We start from the raw sequence: 19,012 nt of genomic DNA on the forward strand, positions 1-19,012 counted from the left end.
GACACAAAGTAGCTATTCAGTTCCTCAGCCATTTCCTTGTTCCCCACTATTATCTCTCCAGTGCCATTTTCCAGCAACCTGTTCCCACTTTTGCCACTCTTTCCCTCTTTATATATCTAAAGAAATTCTTACAGTCTTCCTTTATATTACTGGCTAGCTTACCCTCATATTTAATCTTGTTCCTCTTTTTTTCTTTCTTTGTTGCACTCTGCTGGTCTTTGTAAGCTCCCCTATCCTGTGTTTTCCCACTACCCTTTGCCACATTAAATGCTTTCTCTTTTGTTTTTATGCTATCCCTTACTTTCCGAGTCAGCCATGGTTGACTCATCCTCCCTGTATCATGCTTCTTTCTCCTTGGGATGAATCTCTGCTGTGTCTCCTGAATTACTCCCAGAAACTCCTGTCATTGCTTTCCACTGTCTTTCCTGCTAGGTTCCTCTCCCAGTTAATTCTATCCAGCTCCTCCCTCATGCCTTTGTAGTTGCCTTTATTCAGCTGTATTACTGTTACCTCTGATTCTGTCTTCTCCCTCTAAAATTGTAGAGTAAATTCAACCATATTAGGATCACTGCCTCCAAAAGGTTCCTTCATGTTAAGTTCCCTTATCAAGTCTGCCTCAGTGCACAACACTAAATCCAATATTGCCTGTTCCATAGTGGGGTCCACCACAAACTGCTCCAAAAAAAAACCATCTCATGGACATTCAACAAATTCTGTTACTTGCAATCCATTGCCAACCAGGTTTCCCCAATCCACCTGCATATTGAAATCCCCCATGATCACTGTAACTATACGTTTTCTGCACATTTTTTTTCTATCTCCTGATTCATCTTGCACCCCAGTTCCTGACTACTGTTTGGACGCCTGTGTATAACTCCAACATTGGGTATTTTTATCTTTGTGGTTGATCAATTCTACCCACACAGATTCTGTACCATCTGGCCCTACATAGTTTCTTACTATTGATTTAATTTCATTTCTTACTGATAAGGCAACCTCACCCCCTCTGCTCACCTCCCTATTTTTTCAATAGGATGTATATCCTTGAATATACAACTCCCAATCCTGATCTTCTTGCAGCCATACTTCTATGATGCCCACTACGTCATACCTGCCAATTTCATATTTGTGCCACAAACTCATTTACCTTATTTCTTATACTGCATGCATTCAGACATAACACCTTCAGTCATGTATTAACCATCCCTCTTTTTATTGTCATTCATTTGTCCAGTGTATTTGAAGTTTGATTGCTAACTCTTTCCAAACACTCTGTCCTATTTGCATCTGTGCTGGAGATTTTAATAACCTCTCCTGAGTTCTGCACTCTTACCTCCTGCTTTAATTCAGGTTTTCTAATTTCCCCTATAACTGAACTCTCCCCCTCCTATTTAATTTCAAAGCCTGTCTACAGCCTTAGGTATATGATTCATTAGGATTCTGGTCCATGCACGGTTCAGATGAAGACCATCCCATCAAAATAGGTCCCTTCTTCCCAAGTACTGGTGCCAATACTCCATCACATCCTAAGTGGAACCATAGTTTCTGGCCTACTGAGGTAGGGATGTTAAGTCATTTTCCCTCTCCTATAAATTTTCACCAGTGATTACACTGAGGAAAATCCAGCGCTAGGATAAAATATTAAGTGGTTGTGGCTCTTGGCTTTAACTGTATTTTATGTCATTGTCACTGTTGTTAGGCGTCAGCTTCTGACTGGAGTTGTGAACCATGGGTGATCAGGGTAGCGCATATCAACCTGCTTACAGACACTGATTCATTTCTCTCCTTCAAATGTTAACACATTAAATTTTCTAAGCTAAAATAAATCATTGAACTACCAGAATCAGAAGCATCGATTTGTAGCTGTTGTTTTTGCACATACAGTGACTAATAATTAGAGTCATAGAGATGTACAGCATGGAAACAGACCCTTCGGTCCACTCCATCCATGCCGACCAGACATTCCAACCCAATCTAGTCCCACCTACCAGCACCCGGCCCGTATCCCTCCAAACCCTACCTATTCATATACCTATCCAAATGCCTCTTAAATGTTGCAATTGTACCAGCCTCCACCACATCATCTGTCAGCTCATTCCATACACGTACCACCCTCTGTGTGAAAACGTTGCCCCTTAGGTCTCTTTTATATCTTTCCCCTCTCACCCTAAACCTATGCCCTCTAGTTCTGGACTCCCCAACCCTAGGGAAATGACTTTGTCTATTTATCCTATCCATGCCCCTCATAATTTTGTAAACCTCTATAAGGTCACCCCTCAGCCTCCGACGCTCCAGGGAAAACAGCCACAGCCTGTTCATGCTCTCCCTGTAGCTCAGATCTTCCAACCCTGGCAACATCCTTGTAAATCTTTTTTGAACCCTTTCAAGTTTCACAACATCTTTCTGATAGGAAGGAGATCAGAATTGCACGCAATATTCCAACAGTGGCCTAACCAATGTCTTGTACAGCTGCAACATGACCTCCCAACTCTTGTACTCAATACTCTGACCAATAAAGGAAAGCATACCAAACACCTTCTTCACTATCCTATCTATCTGTGACTCCACTTTCAAGGAGCTATGAACCTGCACTCCAAGGTTTCTTTGTTCAGCAACACTCCCTAGGACCTTACCATTTAGTGTATAAGTCCTGCTACGATTTGCTTTCCTAAAATACAGCACCTCGCATTTATCTAAATTAAACTCCATCTGCCACTCCTCAGCCCATTGGCCCATCTGGTTCAGATCCTGTTGTAATCTGAGGTAACCCTCTTCGCTGTCCACTACACCTCCAATTTTGGTGTCATCTGCAAACTTACTAACTGTACCTCTTATGGTCACATCCAAATCATTTATGTAAATGACAAAAAGTAGAGGGCCCAGCACCGATCGTTGTGGCACTCCACTGGTCACAGGCCTCCAGTCTGAAAAACAACCCTCCACCACCACCCTCTCTGTCTTTTACCTTTGAGCCAGTTCTGTATCCAAATGGCTAGTTCTCCCTGTATTCCATGAGGTCTAACCTTGCTAATCAGTCTCCCATGGGGAACCTTGTCGAATGCCTTACTGAAGTCCATATAGATCACATCTACTGCTCTGCTCTCATCAATCCTCTTTGTTACTTCTTCAAAAAACTCAATCAAGTTTGTGAGACATGATTTCCCACGCACAAAGCCATGTTGACTATCCCAAATCAGTCTTTGCCTTTCCAAATACATGTACATCCTGTCCCTCAGGATTCCATCCAACAACTTGCCCACCACCGAGGTCAGGCTCACTGGTCTATAGTTCCCTGGCTTGTCTATACCGCCCTTCTTAAACAATGGCACCACATTTGCCAACTTCCAGTCTTCCGGCACCTCACCTGTGACTATCGATGATACAAATATCTCAGCAAGAGACCCAGCAATCACTTCTCTAGCTTGTCACAGAGTTCTCGGGTACACCTGATCAGGTCCTGGGGATTTATCCACCTTTAACCATTTCAAGACATCCAGCACTTCCTCCTCTGTAATCTGGACATTTTGCAAGATGTCATCATCTATTTCCCTACAGTCTATATCTTCCATATCCTTTTCCACAGTAAATACTGATGTAAAATATTCATTTAGTATCTCCCCCATTTTCTGTGGCTCCACACAAAGGCTGCCTTGCTGATCTTTGAGGTGCCCTATTCTCTCCCTAGTTAGCCTTTTGTCCTTAATGTATTTGGAAAACCCCTTTGGATTCTCCTTAATTCTATTTGCCAAAGCTATCTCATGTCCCCGTTTTGCCCTCCTGATTTCCCTCTTAAGTATACTCCTACTTTCTTTATACTCTGAGGATTCACTCGATCTATCCTGTCTGTACCTGACATATGCTTCTTTCTTTTTCTGAGCCAAAGCATCAATTTCTTTAGTCATCCAGCATACCCTATAGTTATACCAGCCTTCCCTTTCCCCCTGACAGGAATATACTTTCTCTGGATTCTTGTTATCTCATTTCTAAATGCGTCCCATTTTCCAGCTGTCCCTTTACCTGCGAACATCTGCCTCCAATCAGCTTTTGAAAGTTCTTGCCTAATACTGTCAAAATTGGCCTTTCTCCAATTTAGAACTTCAACTTTTAGATCTGGTCTATCCTTTTCCATCAAAATTTTAAAACAAATAGAATTATGGTCGCTGGCCCCAAAGTACTCCCCCACTGACACCTCAGTCACCTGCCCTGCCTTATTTCCCAAGAGTAGGTCAAGTTTTGCACCTTCTCTAATAGATACATCCACATACTGAATCAGAAAATTGTCTTGTACACACTTAAATTCCTCTCCATCTAAACCTTTAACACTATGGCAACCCCAGTTGATGTTTGGAAAGTTAAAATCCCCTACTATAACCACCCTATTATTCTTACAGATAGCTGAGATCTCCTTACAAGTTTGTTTCTCAATTTCCCTCTGACTATTGGGGGGTCTATAATACAATCCCAATAAGGTGATCATCCCTTTCTTATTTCTCAGTTCCACCCAAATAACTTCCCTGGATGTATTTCCAGGAATATCCTCCCTTCGCACAGCTGTAATGCTATCCCTTCTCAAAAATGCCACTCCCCCTCCTCTTTTGCCTCCTTTTCTATCCTTCCTGTAGCATTTGTATCCTGGAACATTCAGCTACCAGTCCTGCCCATCCCTGAGCCATGTTTCTGTAATTGCTATGATATCCCAGTCCCATGTTCCTAACCATGCCCTGAGTTCATCTGCCTTCCCTGTTAGGCCCCTTGCATTGAAATAAATGCAGTTTAATTTATTAGTCCTACCTTGTCCCTGCCTGCCCTGACTGTTTGACACAATTCTGTTCTCAGCTGTACCCGGCTCAGATCGATCTCTTTCCTCACTATCTCCCTGTGTCCCACTCCCCCCACCTTACTAGTTTAAATCCTCCCAAGCAGTCCTAGCAAATTTCCCTGCCAGTATATTAGTCCCCTTCCAATTTAGGTGCAATCCATCCTTCTTGTACAGGTCACTTCTACCCGAAAAGAGATTCCAATGATCCAAAAATGTGAATCCTTCTCCCATACACCAGCTCCTCAGCCATGCTCTATCCTCCTATTCCTGCCCTCACTAGCTCGTAGCACTGGGAGTGATCCAGATATTACTACCCTTGAGGACCTCCTTTTTAAAATTCTACCTAACTCTCTGTAATCTCCCTTCAGACTCTCAACCTTTTCCCTTCCAATGTCGTTGTTTCCAATGTGGACAATGACCTCCTGCTGGCCCTTCTCCCCGTGAGAACATTCTGCACCCTCTCTGAGACATCCTTGATCCTGGCACCAGGGAAACAACACACCATTCTGCTTTTTCTCTGCTGGTCACAGAAACGTCTGTCTGTTCCTCGGACTACAGAATCCCCTAACACAATTGATCTCTTGGAAGCCAACATACCCCTCATTGCATTAGAGCCAGTCTCAACACCAGAAACTTGGCTGTTTGTGCTACGTTCCCCTGAGAATCCATCACCCCCTACATTTTCAAAAACAACATACCTGTTTGAAATGGGTATATCCACAAAAGACCCCTGCTCTAGCTGCCTACCTCTCTTACCCTTCCTGGAGTTAACCCATCTATGTGACTGTATCTGAGACTTGCCCCCCTTTCTATAACTGCCATCCATCATATACTGTAGCTGTCGCTTCTATTTGTCTCTCCAACTGATCCACTCGATCTGATAAGATTTGCATCCAACAGCATTTATGGCAGATATAATCCGCAGTAACCCTTCAACTCTCTTTAAACTCTCACATCTGACAAGAAGTACATATCACTGCAAAAGCCATTTTTGCTCCTTCACAATCTACAGACCCAGAAAATAACACCGTCTTATTCCTCTACAAACACTGCCCCAGGTTAAATTAATAGCTATGGCTTATATTTTAAGTTTAATCAAGAGACTTATCTCCAAAAACATATAATCAAGAAAGAATCCACTGTACCCACTACTGCAGCCTTTCTATTGGACAGACTTAAAACAACAATTAACTTACCTGATTCTGTGCTGTGAACTTCACCCAACAGTTCCTCCAAGATTAGTTGTGAATTTCACTGTTTGTTAATTTCCCCAGATGCACTCCGATGTCCGGCAACAGACAAATTCGAACAGCAAAAGTGGTAACTGCACAGGTTTTCGCTCTCACTCTCTCCTGCACTGTCCTCACCATGTGCTTCCTTTGTCTCCCTTTTAAACTGCTGTTGTTTTGACTTTTTTTTCCCTAAAGTTCCAAAACAATGCAACAGCATATAAAACAGTAATTGCTGCTCCTGGAATTCGAGGAAATCACCTCCAACACCTAAAATACCTCAAAAAAAGGTGCAGCTCTTACAGCCAGAAATTTTTCCCATCGTGCATCTTGGATTACCCAGAATCCAATCCCTTTAAATAACTTTACACTTCCAGATTGCACCCGTGGGGAATGATGCACAGCTAATAGAGATTAAATTAGCTGATTTAACATCCACTTATAAAGTGTTACACAACTGCCTAACATTCAAAAATGGTCTCCAAAATGTGTCTGCTCCCTTCTAACTCTACAAATTCACCTGGTATTGAAGCTTATGGCACAGTGGTGTTGAGATGCCTCTTGAAGATTAATCTTACCTTGCCATCTCTGGTCAGATGCTTCAACCTATTTCATCATTGCATCCAGATATTGGAAACCACTTTTGCAAACATTAACCTCAACAGTGAGTAATTAGAATAAGCAACTACATAACCAGGTGGCTAGACAGTCTCTGTATTCCTGGATTCCAGTGTTAGCAAATATGTAGACCCTCAAAGGTACAGAACATAATTCTTTCCAAATGATGAAAAGCTAGAAATATCGGAGGAAAAAAAACTTAGGAGTCCGGGTACATTAAGCTTTGAAATGTCACGAACGAGAACAAACAATTGAAATGGCGACTGAAATGCTGGACTTTATTTCTAGAATACGAGGACATTGACATTTAGGCTGCTCCTGCACAAATCCCTTTTTAGATCACACTTCGAGAACTGAGCACATTACGTCTGTGCAATTTATTTTCAGAATGCTGTTCCAGCTTGGAGGAATCGCAGAGTATGTTTTCCAGAATGATCCCAGGTTAAAATACAATGATGGATCATACAAATTAGAGTGGTATTCCTTGGAAGTTTGAAGTTTAAGGAATGATTTGATTGACATTTACAAGATCTTAAGAGAAACAGATAGGGCAGATAGAGAGAAAATACTTCCACAAATCTAGGACTAAGGTTACCCTTGTATCACAATAAGTGGTAAGTCCTCCTGCTCTGTGCAGTGTAACCTTTCCAGGTTGTCTGTATAATGTTGTACCTGAGGTGGAATTTGAACCCAGACACAGGGTTCCTACTGGATATAGAAATGGGGTTAGAATTTGATTTATTCTGATATAATTAAAGATTTTGGACTGAAGGTCATTATTTTTTGGCTAATTATGACTTGTATCATGGGAATCTCACAGTGAAGTCCAAAGAGATTTCTCACCAAATCTTACCAGGGTTACTGTGAGAGTTTCAGTGCAATTAAGATTATATTTGCTCATTTGGTGAGATATGAATGTTTCCGCATCATTGTAGGCAAGATAAAAATGGAGGGACATCCACTTCTGGAACAACTGCGAGAGGAGACCATGCCACCAAATCCTAGCAACCAAGTTGCTACATGTGCTGTCTACCGGGTATGAGGAATTTCCATCAATTCTGTAAGGTGTGCCAGGGTAAATGCTATCCTGTTGTCTCCAATAACTAACATTCATTCTATCTCTGCTACCACACCCACCTCCCTCCAAAGCTCATGCTCTACCACTCTCACTATTGCCTGTCACATCTTCTGCCACTCACTGTCAGCTTTCTCCAAGCTCTGACAGCAATAAAAGCAAAATACTGCAAATGCTGGTAACACTAGATTCTGAAAATACTGTAAATTTGAAACAAGTGCAGAGAATGCTGGAGGAAACAACAAAAAAACTTTTCTCTCTGCACAGATGCTGCCAGATCTGGTGAGTTTCTCCAGCATTCTTTGTGTTTTCCAAACCAGCACTGCTGCCTCACAGTGCCAGAGACCGGGGTTCGATTCCAGCCTTGGGAGACTGTCTGTGTGGAGTTTGCACGTTCTCCCCGTGTCTGCGTGGATTTCCACCAGGTGCTCTGGTTTCCTCCCACAGTCCAAAGATGCGCGGGTTAGGTGAATTGGTCATGCTAAATTGCCCATAGAGTTATGTGCATTAGTGAGGGGTTAATATGGGGAATGAGTCTGGGTGGGTTACTCTTCGGAGGGTCAGTGTGGACTAGTTGGGCCGAAGGGCCTGTTTCCACACTGTAGGGAATCTAATCTAATCTAATCATACATGCCCTCTGCACTGCCTCATCACCTCCCTCAGAACCAACTGTACTAGCACTAACAGCCAGACCACCCACTTTCAGCTTGCCTTTTCTCATTTCAGGGGAAACAGCCCATAGTAAAGTAGAAAGGGTCTAGATGTCTAGAATGATGCCTGAGATTAGCCTTCATATCTATTTGACCTCACAGTAGAAGACCAGGACCTTTCCTATAATGATGCAGAAACATCCATATCCCACCAAAGCATCATGTTCATTGCACTGAAACTCTCACAGTAACCCTGTTGTCAATGTCATTCATTGCACAGAACTTCTAACCATTAGACACAGCATCTTCTTTCTTGTTTATCTTGTAGCAACTAAGTGACCTCCGTGGAGAAATACTAAGAGGCTACTTCCTCAATCTTTGAGAATGAAAGTACTAAAGTCTCATAAGAAACATCTGCAATTCTGCAACCCACATCCACCAGTTCAGATCTACTATCACAGTGGGATTGTCACAATAAGAAAGTATGGGACTACAATATGATGACAACCTTATTGTGACAATTCTGCAGCTTGACAAGGAAGAAATCCCTAAATCATCCAGAGCAGTCAAAGACCAGACGTCTGCTCAACTTCTGGCAGAGACACTGCAGTGTTGACAATCAAGATCTTTCATGTATGTGAAGGGGATTCCTCCAGTAATTAATATATGTATTAAACAGTTGCATGCCTGGTACTGACCCTTGTGGAACTCCACTGGTTATGGGTCGCTAACCAAAGAAAAAATTTCTTGTCCCCATTCACTGTTTCCTTCCCAGGACCCAATTCTCTAATCATGCCAATATACTACTTGCAAAACTGTGTGGGCTCTTATCTAATGACTTAACCTTTTGTGAAGTACCTTGTCGAACACCTTCTGGAAATCTAAATACAATATATCCTCTATTTCCCCTCTATCCACCCTAGTTAAGACTTCCTTAAAAAAATCTAATACATTAGTCAGAAATGATTTTGCTTTCATGCTGCCAAGCTGATACTACTTGATTTGAAATGTGCTTCTATTATTTCCTTTATAATAATTTCCAATACCTTTCCAACTGCTAGGCTAATCAGCTTATAATTACCTATGTTTGGCCTCACTCCCTTTCTGAATAGAGTGTCACTGACAGTTTTCCACTCATTTGGTTCTTCTCCAGAATCCAATGATTTTTCGAAAATTACAACCAATGCATTCACTATCTCTATAGCTATCTCTTTTCGGATCCTAGGATGCAAGCCATCAGGACCAGGGTACTTATCTGCTTTTAGCACCCTTAGTTTGTCTAATACTACTTCATTAGAAATATTTATGGGACTTAATTCTTCCCCACATCTCCTCTCAGTATATTATAGAGGTGGCCAAGCCCTTTACCTCCACCATGCCTGATCTGCTATTGGATGTCAGAAAGTGTGGTGCTGGAAAAGCACAGTCAGTCAGGAATGCCTGATGAAGAGCTTATGTTTGAAACATCAACTCTCCTACTCCTTGGATGCTGTCTAACCAACTATGCTTTTCCAGCACCACACTTTTTGATTCTGATCTCTAGCATCTGCAGTCCTCACTTTTCCCCCATTGGATGTTCACATGAGGATGTTTAACTTACTATCTGGCAAGAAATCTCACATCATGTGTAGCCCACCCAGACTCAAATATCCACTGGATTGCTTGAAAAAACCTCCAGGGTTAATAGGCTCCACTATTGAGCCTTCATCTCAAGCACAGAACATGGATGATGATTCACTGTGCATATTTGCCCTCTTTTTCTATAAATGGCATGGTCTTGAACTTATATCTGGTGTGTGTCTGTGTAGCCCTGAATGGTGCCAATGTTCATGTGCATACATGGCATACCATAGAATGATGTCTGTGTTGAAAGCTTGCTGCAACATCTGGAAGCAAGAGGAACAAGTTATATACAGATGCTGAGTCAAGATTAGAGTGGTGCTGGAAACGCACAGCAGATCAGGCAGCATCCGAGGACAGAATTATTGACGTTTCGGGCAGGCGCCCTTCATCAGGAATCATTCTTGACTCTAATTTCCAGCATCTGCAGTCCTCACTTTCACCTATATACAGATGCTGCTGACACCATGGACTCTCAACATCATTTCTATTCTCTCCCGCCTCTGTCTCCATAGGTGTTGATGTGAATGATCTAGGAAAGGAGCTGCACAGCAAAATGGGAGCCAAGATATGAGATTGGACAAGGATGAGGGACCCTCAGATTTGTGTCCTGTGCAGTGTAAGGCTGTCCCTTTTAAAAGTTATCTCATTGGTGAGTTCTGCAGCTCCTCCAATCACACGTCAAGTCGCTTATCTCACCAAATCTGGCTGTAGTTGCAGCCATTTTCTTTCCAATTTCACACTTGCCAATCTCCCATGTGATGGAAGATGACAGTGGTTCCCTTAGCCAGTGGATTTCTAGCCTCCCCCTCTATGTGTTGGTAAATCCCCGAACTTTGAGATACCCTGCTGATAGTCATTCCTGTAAACCCCACATGCTTCGCACATTCCCTGATTCCTCCACAATCCCCCTACCACTCCACCACTCCCCCACCCACCTCCACAAACAATCTGCTTGCATTTGCAGCTGCCCACTTTTAATTGACAGGCCTGGCATACAAGGTCACAGTGTGGTCATAATTGTTCCTCTAACCCCACCTCCACTGACCCCAGGTGTTCCTCATCGAGGATGAATCTCCCCAACAATGGCCCACTTTCGATCAATGCTTTACTGTGTCCCCCACAGATGTGGATACTGTTGACTCCCCCCTTCAGCAAAGATAGGCCTTTTGTTAGCACAAAATGAATAATTGATCAGTGGTTTTCTGGACAGGGGAGCAGTCAAAAATGGAGATTAACAATTACAGCACAACAAATGCTTGAAATTAAAGGATAGATATGAGTAATTGGAGGCCTATTTTGATTGTAAGCTGACCTTTGTAATCAGAGAAAGACTAAGGTGTAAGAATTGATGATGGTTATGTCTGTAACCAGTGAAAATGAGTATTATTATCTTTGTATAACTGTTGCTTAATCATAAAGTATATCCAGACTCATCAAACTAAGGATTTTTGTAATCATGCTGGTGGCAAGTCTGAGAACATATGGTACTCACCAAACAAAAGCAAAACACTGCAGAAAAAAAACAGAATGCTGTAGAGGTTCAGCAGGATTGGCAGCACCAGTTTAGAGGGAAGAACATTAACTCCAGTTCTTCAGCATTCTCTATGTTAGGTTAACATTACTCACTATCCTGATTTGGAAATATATCCCTGTTTCCTCATTTTTGCTTGTTCGAAATCTGGAAACTCTTCCATTATGATTTATAGTTTACTCATTATGAGTGTACCTAGAGCACATGGGCTGCCAGCAATTCAAGGAAGGACTTACCACAATTTTCTCCAACTAGGAGAAAGTGAGGACTGCAGATTCTGGAGAGTCAGAGTCTAAATGTGTGGCACTGGAAAAGCACAGCAAGTCAGGCAACATCCAAGGAGCAAGAGAGTCAATGTTTCCGACATAAGCCCTTCATCAGGAATGAAGGGCTTCTGCCTGAACTGTGGACTCTCCTGCTCATTGGATGCTGCCTGGCCTGCTGTGTTTTTCCAGCACCACACTTTTCAACTCCAACTTTCTCCAGGACAATAAATGCTGGTGATGCCTGCATCCCATGAATGAAAAACTAATGGCTGCTATTTTTCAATCCCATCCTCTCTACTCCACCGTGAAGTACCATGTGATATTTTGAGTAATAAAATTACAATTTGTTGTTGGCAGCTTGGATGATGATTAAAACCTCAGTTTTACCAACTTGTTTTTAAATTTTGTGGATAAATGCAATGATCTTCCTGTAAATTCATTACAATCCTTTGAAGATCTGTTAACAGGAGGGAAAATAATCTTTAAAAATCTATTAGAATTTTTATATCGGAAACTCCTGGAGACAACATCCAGGAGAAGAATCATCAGGCATTAAAATATTAACCATTGTCTTCATTTTCTTTCAAAATACCTGTTTGCTGGTTATAATGGTATTGAAGGTGAACTCACTAACAAAGATCCTTTCTAGTATTTTGAGACAAGGCACTGCTGGGCTGGGTCAGTGGAAACAGTGTAGTTGAGCACAATATTATTGGATGGAAGTTTGGGAATTTGCCTGACTAATGTTTCCAAACTCACCCGTGGTACTGAAAAATAGAGGAGTTCAGGTGTAAGTTGAGCAACAAATGGGATAATTCTTTGAGGTCAATGTTCCAATGCCTGCAACTAGCAAAATACCTTTGATGGTTGCATGCTTGCAATTAAAAATCAGGGATCCAATGCCCATTTTATTCCATTTGCCCATTTATTTTGTGCAATCCACAACACTCTCAAGTAATAGTGAGCACTATTGACAGCTCTAATACCACTGAGCCAGAGCTTAAATCTCACTCTGGAGACTGGAGCACAAAAACAAAGCTGATATTCCTGAGTAGTGCTGAGGGAGGGTTGGGGCTGCCAATCTTTCATAAAGGAACCTTAAATGGATTCCCTTACAGAGTGCACAGATCTATCCTTTTATTGAATCATAGACTCATAAAGTCATTTGCATGGAAACAGACCCTTCAGTCCAACTCATCCACATGACCAAGTTTCCCAAACTAAATTAGTCCCACTTGCATGTGTTTGGCCTATGTCCCTTGGAAGCTTTCAATTCATGCACCTATCCAAACGTCTTTTAAAACTGTACCCACATCTATCATTTCCCCTGGTAGTTCATTCCTCACGCTAATCACCCTTTGTGTGAAAATGTTGCTCCTCAGGTCCCTTTTAAATCTTTCTCCTCCCACCTTAAAAATTATTTCCCCCAGTTTTGAACTCCCCCACCCTCGGGAAAAGACATTTGCTATTCACTTTATGTATTCCTCTCGTGATTTTATAAAATCTCTGTAAGGTCACCCCTCAACTGTCTACGCTCCAGAGAAAAATGTCCTAGCCTATCCAGCCTTTTCCTAAACTTCAAACCCTCCATTCTCAGCAATATCCTGGCAAATCCTTTCTGAACCATCTCCAATTTAATAACATCCTTCTTCGAGTATGGTGACCAGAACCGTACTCAGTATGCCAAAAGTGGCCTCATCAACATCCTGTGCAGCCTCAGCATGATAAGCCAGTTTCTATAGTCAATGCTCTGAACAATGAAAGCAAGCATACTAAATGTTTTCTGAGCTACTCTGCCTATCTGTGACACTGAACTATGTATCTGAACCCCTAAGGTGCCTCTGTTCGACAACACTACTCTACATTGATAATATAAGTCCTGCCCTTGATTGTTTTAACAAAATGCAATACCTTGCATTTATCCAAATTAAGCTCCATCTACAACCCCTCAGTCCATTGCCCAATTGATCAAGATCCCTTTGTAATCTTAGATAACCTTCTTCACTGTTGACCATATAAATAATTTTGGTATCATCCACAAACTTATTAACCATGACTCCTGAATTCTCATCCAAATCATTCATATAAATGACAAATAACAATGAACCTATTACGGATCCCTGTGAAACACTATTGATCACAGATCTCATCCAAAAAACAACCCTCTACCACCACTCTCCCTGTCCTGTCATCAAGCTAATTTTGTATCCAATTGGCAAGCTTTTCCTGAATTCCATGTAATCCAACTTTAAAAATTAGTCTACTATGAGGAACCCTATCAAAGGCTTTAATAAAGTCCGTGTTGATAACATCTACTTCTTTGCCCTCAACAATCCTTTTGGTTACGTCCTTAAAGAATACTCAATCAAATGAGACATGATTTCCCATGCACAAAGCCACGCTGACTATCCTTATTCACTCCTTGTCTCTCCTATCTGTAATGTAATCCTATCTGTCAGAATCACTCCAACAACTAATCCACCACTGATGTCAGATTCACCAGTCTAACATTCCTAGTCTTTTCCTTACAGTCTTTCTCAAATATAGGTACAACATTAGCCACCCTCCAGTCTTCCGGCACCTCACCTTGTGGTTGTAGTGGCTCCACAATTTCTTTCTGAACTTCCCGCATGTCCTGTGATACACTTAGAGTCATAGAGTCATAGAGATGTATAGCATGGAAGCAGACCCCTCAGTCCAACTTTCTCCATGCCAACCAGGTACCCTAACCTAATCTACTCCCATTTGCCAGCACTTGGCCCATATCCCTCTAAGTGGAAATGTGTTGATGGAAAGGCGCAGCAGGTCAGGCAGCATCCAGGGAACAGGAGAATCGACGTTTCGGGCATAAGCCCTTCTTCAGATTTCCTGAAGAAGGGCTTATGCCCGAAACGTCGATTCTCCTGTTCCCTGGATGCTGCCTGACCTGCTGCGCCATTCCAGCAACACATTTCCAGCTCTGATCTCCAGCATCTGCAGACCTCACTTTCTCCCATATCCCTCTAAATCCTTCCTATTCATATAGCCATTCAGATGCCTTTAAATATGCCCTCTCATTCTGGACTCCACCACCACAGGGAAAAGACTTTGTCCATTTATCCTATCCATGTCCCCCATGATTTTGTAAACCTCTATAAGGTCACCCCTCAGCCTCCAATGCTCCGTGGAAAACAGCCTCAGCCTATTCAGCCTCTGCCTATAGCTCAAATCCTCCAAATCTGACAACATCCTTGTAAATCTTTTCTGAACCTTTTCAAGTTTCACAACATCCTTCTGATAGGAAGGAGACCAGAATTGCATGTGATGTTCCAACAGTGGCCTAACCAACATCCTGTACAGCTGCATCATGACCTCCCAATGCCTATACTCAATGCTCTGACCAATAAAGGAAAGCATACCGAATGCCTTCACTATCCTATTTGCCTGCAACTCAACTTTCAATGAACTATGAACCTGCACTCCAAGGTCTTTTTGTTCAGCAACACTCCCCAGGAATTTACATTAAATATATAAATCCTGCTCTGATTTGCTTTTCCAAAATGCAGTACCTTGCATTTATCTAAATAAAACTCCATCTGACTCCTCAGCCCATTGGTCCATCTGATCAAGATACAGTTGAAATCTGAGGTAACCTTCTTCACTGTCCACTACACCTCCAATTTTGATGGCATCTGCAAATTTACTAGCTATACCTATTATATTCACATCCAAATCATTAACTATTTAGACTTGACCCAGCACCCATCCTTATGGTGCTCCACTGGTCACAGGCCTCCAGTCTGAAAAGCAACCCTCCACCACTACCCTCTGTCTTCTACCTTTGAGCCAATTCTGTATCCAAATGGCTAGTTCTCCCTGTATTCCAAGAGATTTAATCTTGCTAACCAGTCCCAATGAGGAACGTTGTCAAATGTCTTACTTGATCAGGTCCTGGTGATTTATCCACTTCTATCTTTTTTAAGACCTCTGGCATCTCTTCTTCTGTAATGTGGACTGTTTTCTACACAATGGACCTGGGGATTTCTCCTTAATGTCCTTGCCAATATTTCTCCTTTAATTGGTATAACTAAAACAGATTATCTGTTCATTATTACAAGGTTGCTTATGGGACAATTCTGAACACAACTTGCCTCCTGCATACCCTAAATTACAAGCAGCTATGTTTCAAAAGTTTTTGATTAAATGTAATGAGTCAAGATCATATCTGGTGCTAAATAAATACGTGTTCTTTCCTTCTAACAGTAACTGTCAGCCTTGAGGGTCAACTACATGCTCAAATTCATCAAATGCTTTAAAATGAAGACTTACGTAGAGCACCTGCTGATTCTCACAGATTCCTGGATTGCATGAATTATCAACTTCTGTTCTAGTCGCTTTATATCCATTAACACACTATGTCCAATACTCCACACAGAGTTCCAGCTCTCAACAAGTTACAAAAACAGTACCTGTGGGTCTTCCTCTGAACCTGATATAAAGACCTATCATCCTTCAACATGTATCAAACATTTCCTAATATGTCCTTATGCGGAGGAATTGCACACAAGATTAATATGCTAACCTCGCTACATTTTATTCTCCATAATTTAATGACTTCTTATATTACACTTAGTGGAAGAGTCATGCAATATTGAACATTAACTGCTGTTAATTTCCTGCAGTACAAAATTTCCATTTTTTTTGTTACTGGTGGACTATAATTACCATTCTGTAATTATGATACTGACTGGCTGCTTGGACTGAAATATATATGGATCACAAGCTGGAATGATCAAACTGTTAGCAAGTTTATTATTTGAAGAGATAATCATTTGTGATAATCAAGTTTCCTGAAATTGTTTTTTGAATAAAATCAACTTTTATGTTTTGTTGTAATCAGGAACAAAATTATTTGGATTATACATATTTTTAACATTTGATTTTAATTCCACATGGAAAAAAACTGCATGTCCAAAACTGCTTTGTATTCATTGCAGCTGGTGGAGAATCATTAACATTCTGTAATTATCAGAAGCTAACTGTAAATTATGCTAAAAAGATTGCTTCAGTTTAAACCCACCAGTAAAAGATTCAAGGTATTTGACTGGGGACTAAAGTCTGAATCCAGCAGATGCTATCTGTATTTAGAGTATCCAAAACATTTCCACAACACAGTTCAAATTCCTGGTTAAAGCCTTTAACACTTGTCTTAATTAAACAGAAGAGAAATACTGCGGGTGCTGACAATCTGAAACCAAAAATAAACAGACGATTCTGTACAGGACTCATTGATGGCTGTCCTTGTGAATGGAAAACTGTTTTGAATGTTGTTCCACTGTTTGTTGGAATATCTGCTCTTAGTTTTATACATTAACTATTTGGACTTGAACATTGGGGAGATTTGCAGAGGAAACTAAAATTGGCCACATAGTGGATTGTGTAGAGGATGGCTGTAAGCTACAAAATAACACAGATAGGTTAGTGGAGTGGGGAGGCGAATGGCAGGTGGAAGTTCAACTCTCGTATGAGGTAAAAGGGAGGTCAAATGGTAAAAGGGAATGTACAACAAATGAGAATATACTAAGCAGAATAGTTAAAACAAGAGATTTTGTCATGCAAGTGCACAGGTTCCTGAAGGTAGCAGTACGGGTAGATAATGGCTGAGGTATAGAATACAAAATTAAGGATATCATGTTAAAACTGTATAAGACGTTGGTGAGGGCACAACTGGAATATTGCATGCAGTGCTGGTCACCACATTACAGGAAAGGTGTAATTGCACTGGAAACAGTGCAGAGGAACTTTTCTAGTTGCCACAGATGGAGAATTGTAGCTGTGAGAAGAGATTAGAACAGAGAAGGCTGATGGGTGACCTGATGAAGGTATAAAAAATTGTGAGGAGTAGAGATAGAATAGATAGAAGGAACCTCTTTCCCTTGACAGAGACTTTAAAAATCAGGAGTCATAGATTCAAGCTCAGTGGCAGAAACATTAAGGAGCATGTGAGGAAAAACGTTTTAATGCAGAAGATGGTGTGTGTTTGGATCTTGTTGCTTCAGTTGCTAGTGGAGACTTTCAAAAAGCACCAGAATCTGCACCTTAAGTGCTGTAAGCTGCAGAGCTCTGGGGTGTGTTAGAAAGGGCATCAGGATGTCTTTGGGGCACTATGTATAATATGGGTTGAATGGCTCCCTTCTGTGCTGTATAATTTTTATGGTTCTGTAGGTCAGACAGCATCTGTGGAGAGAGAAACTGAGTGCAAAGTTTCAGTTCTAATGAGATGTCCTCATAAAATGTCTCTCTGATTCAATGCCCAATCACGTTCCTTTACACTTGCAACCTCCTGCACCTCAGGGGAATAATCATGCTGCATTAAATTTTAAATCATTGGCCCTTTGGAATCTGATTTAATATGTTACTGAGAGGCTTGCCTCTCATCCTGAACACATTGATTTCTATTGCTACAAAGGCTCCTGCAGATCTATGTGCACTCTGATGATTTTGCATTTTGCTGTGTTGAGTTTTAATGAGGGCTGTTTAGGGTTTTCATACAGTACAGACCCATCTTCTAGGTTACTGTTAAATAGTGATTATTAATATGCTGTCTATGATGGTAAGGCTACAGAACAGCATGTTCTGATTTGGACAGTGTTGGATAACTTAGGTTGTGAAAGGCTTAATACTCAAGATTTCAACAGGCTCCACATGATCTGATGGCATCATAACGGCTTGGTGAGGAAAGGCAAAACAGCACTGGGTCTTTAATCATTTAGAATGGGGATGCACTTGAAAGAAATTCTGGGATTTACATATTAATCAATCAAAACCTGCATCCTCATTCTAAGTGTTTAAAGACTTAATAACAGTCTAGGTTTGTCTGATACATCACATCAGTTGTTTAAGTACTTGAACTTTTACTTATAAATTTTGTGTCCTATGTATCTGCTACCTGACAAAGGAGCAGCACTCTGAAGGCTTATATTTTCAGATAAACCTGTTGAACTATAACCTGGTGTTGTGTGATTTTCCACTTTATTCACAGGAATATGGAAACAATGGCTCTATTGGCAAAGATAATGGCTTTCATATACAGTCGGTGCAGGATAGTGACAAATTTCTGAGGACAGACAAATTTGAGGAAAGTACTCCATAAGCCTTCACAGTTCAAGAATAAGAGGCTTCTGTGAAATGTAAACCATCCTCCAGTGACCCAATATTTTTA

This window comes from Chiloscyllium plagiosum, unplaced genomic scaffold, assembly GCF_037043375.1.
Source record: "Chiloscyllium plagiosum isolate Xiang-an unplaced genomic scaffold, Cpla_swu_hap1 HiC_scaffold_3, whole genome shotgun sequence".
In the NCBI taxonomy this organism is placed as follows: domain Eukaryota; kingdom Metazoa; phylum Chordata; class Chondrichthyes; order Orectolobiformes; family Hemiscylliidae; genus Chiloscyllium; species Chiloscyllium plagiosum.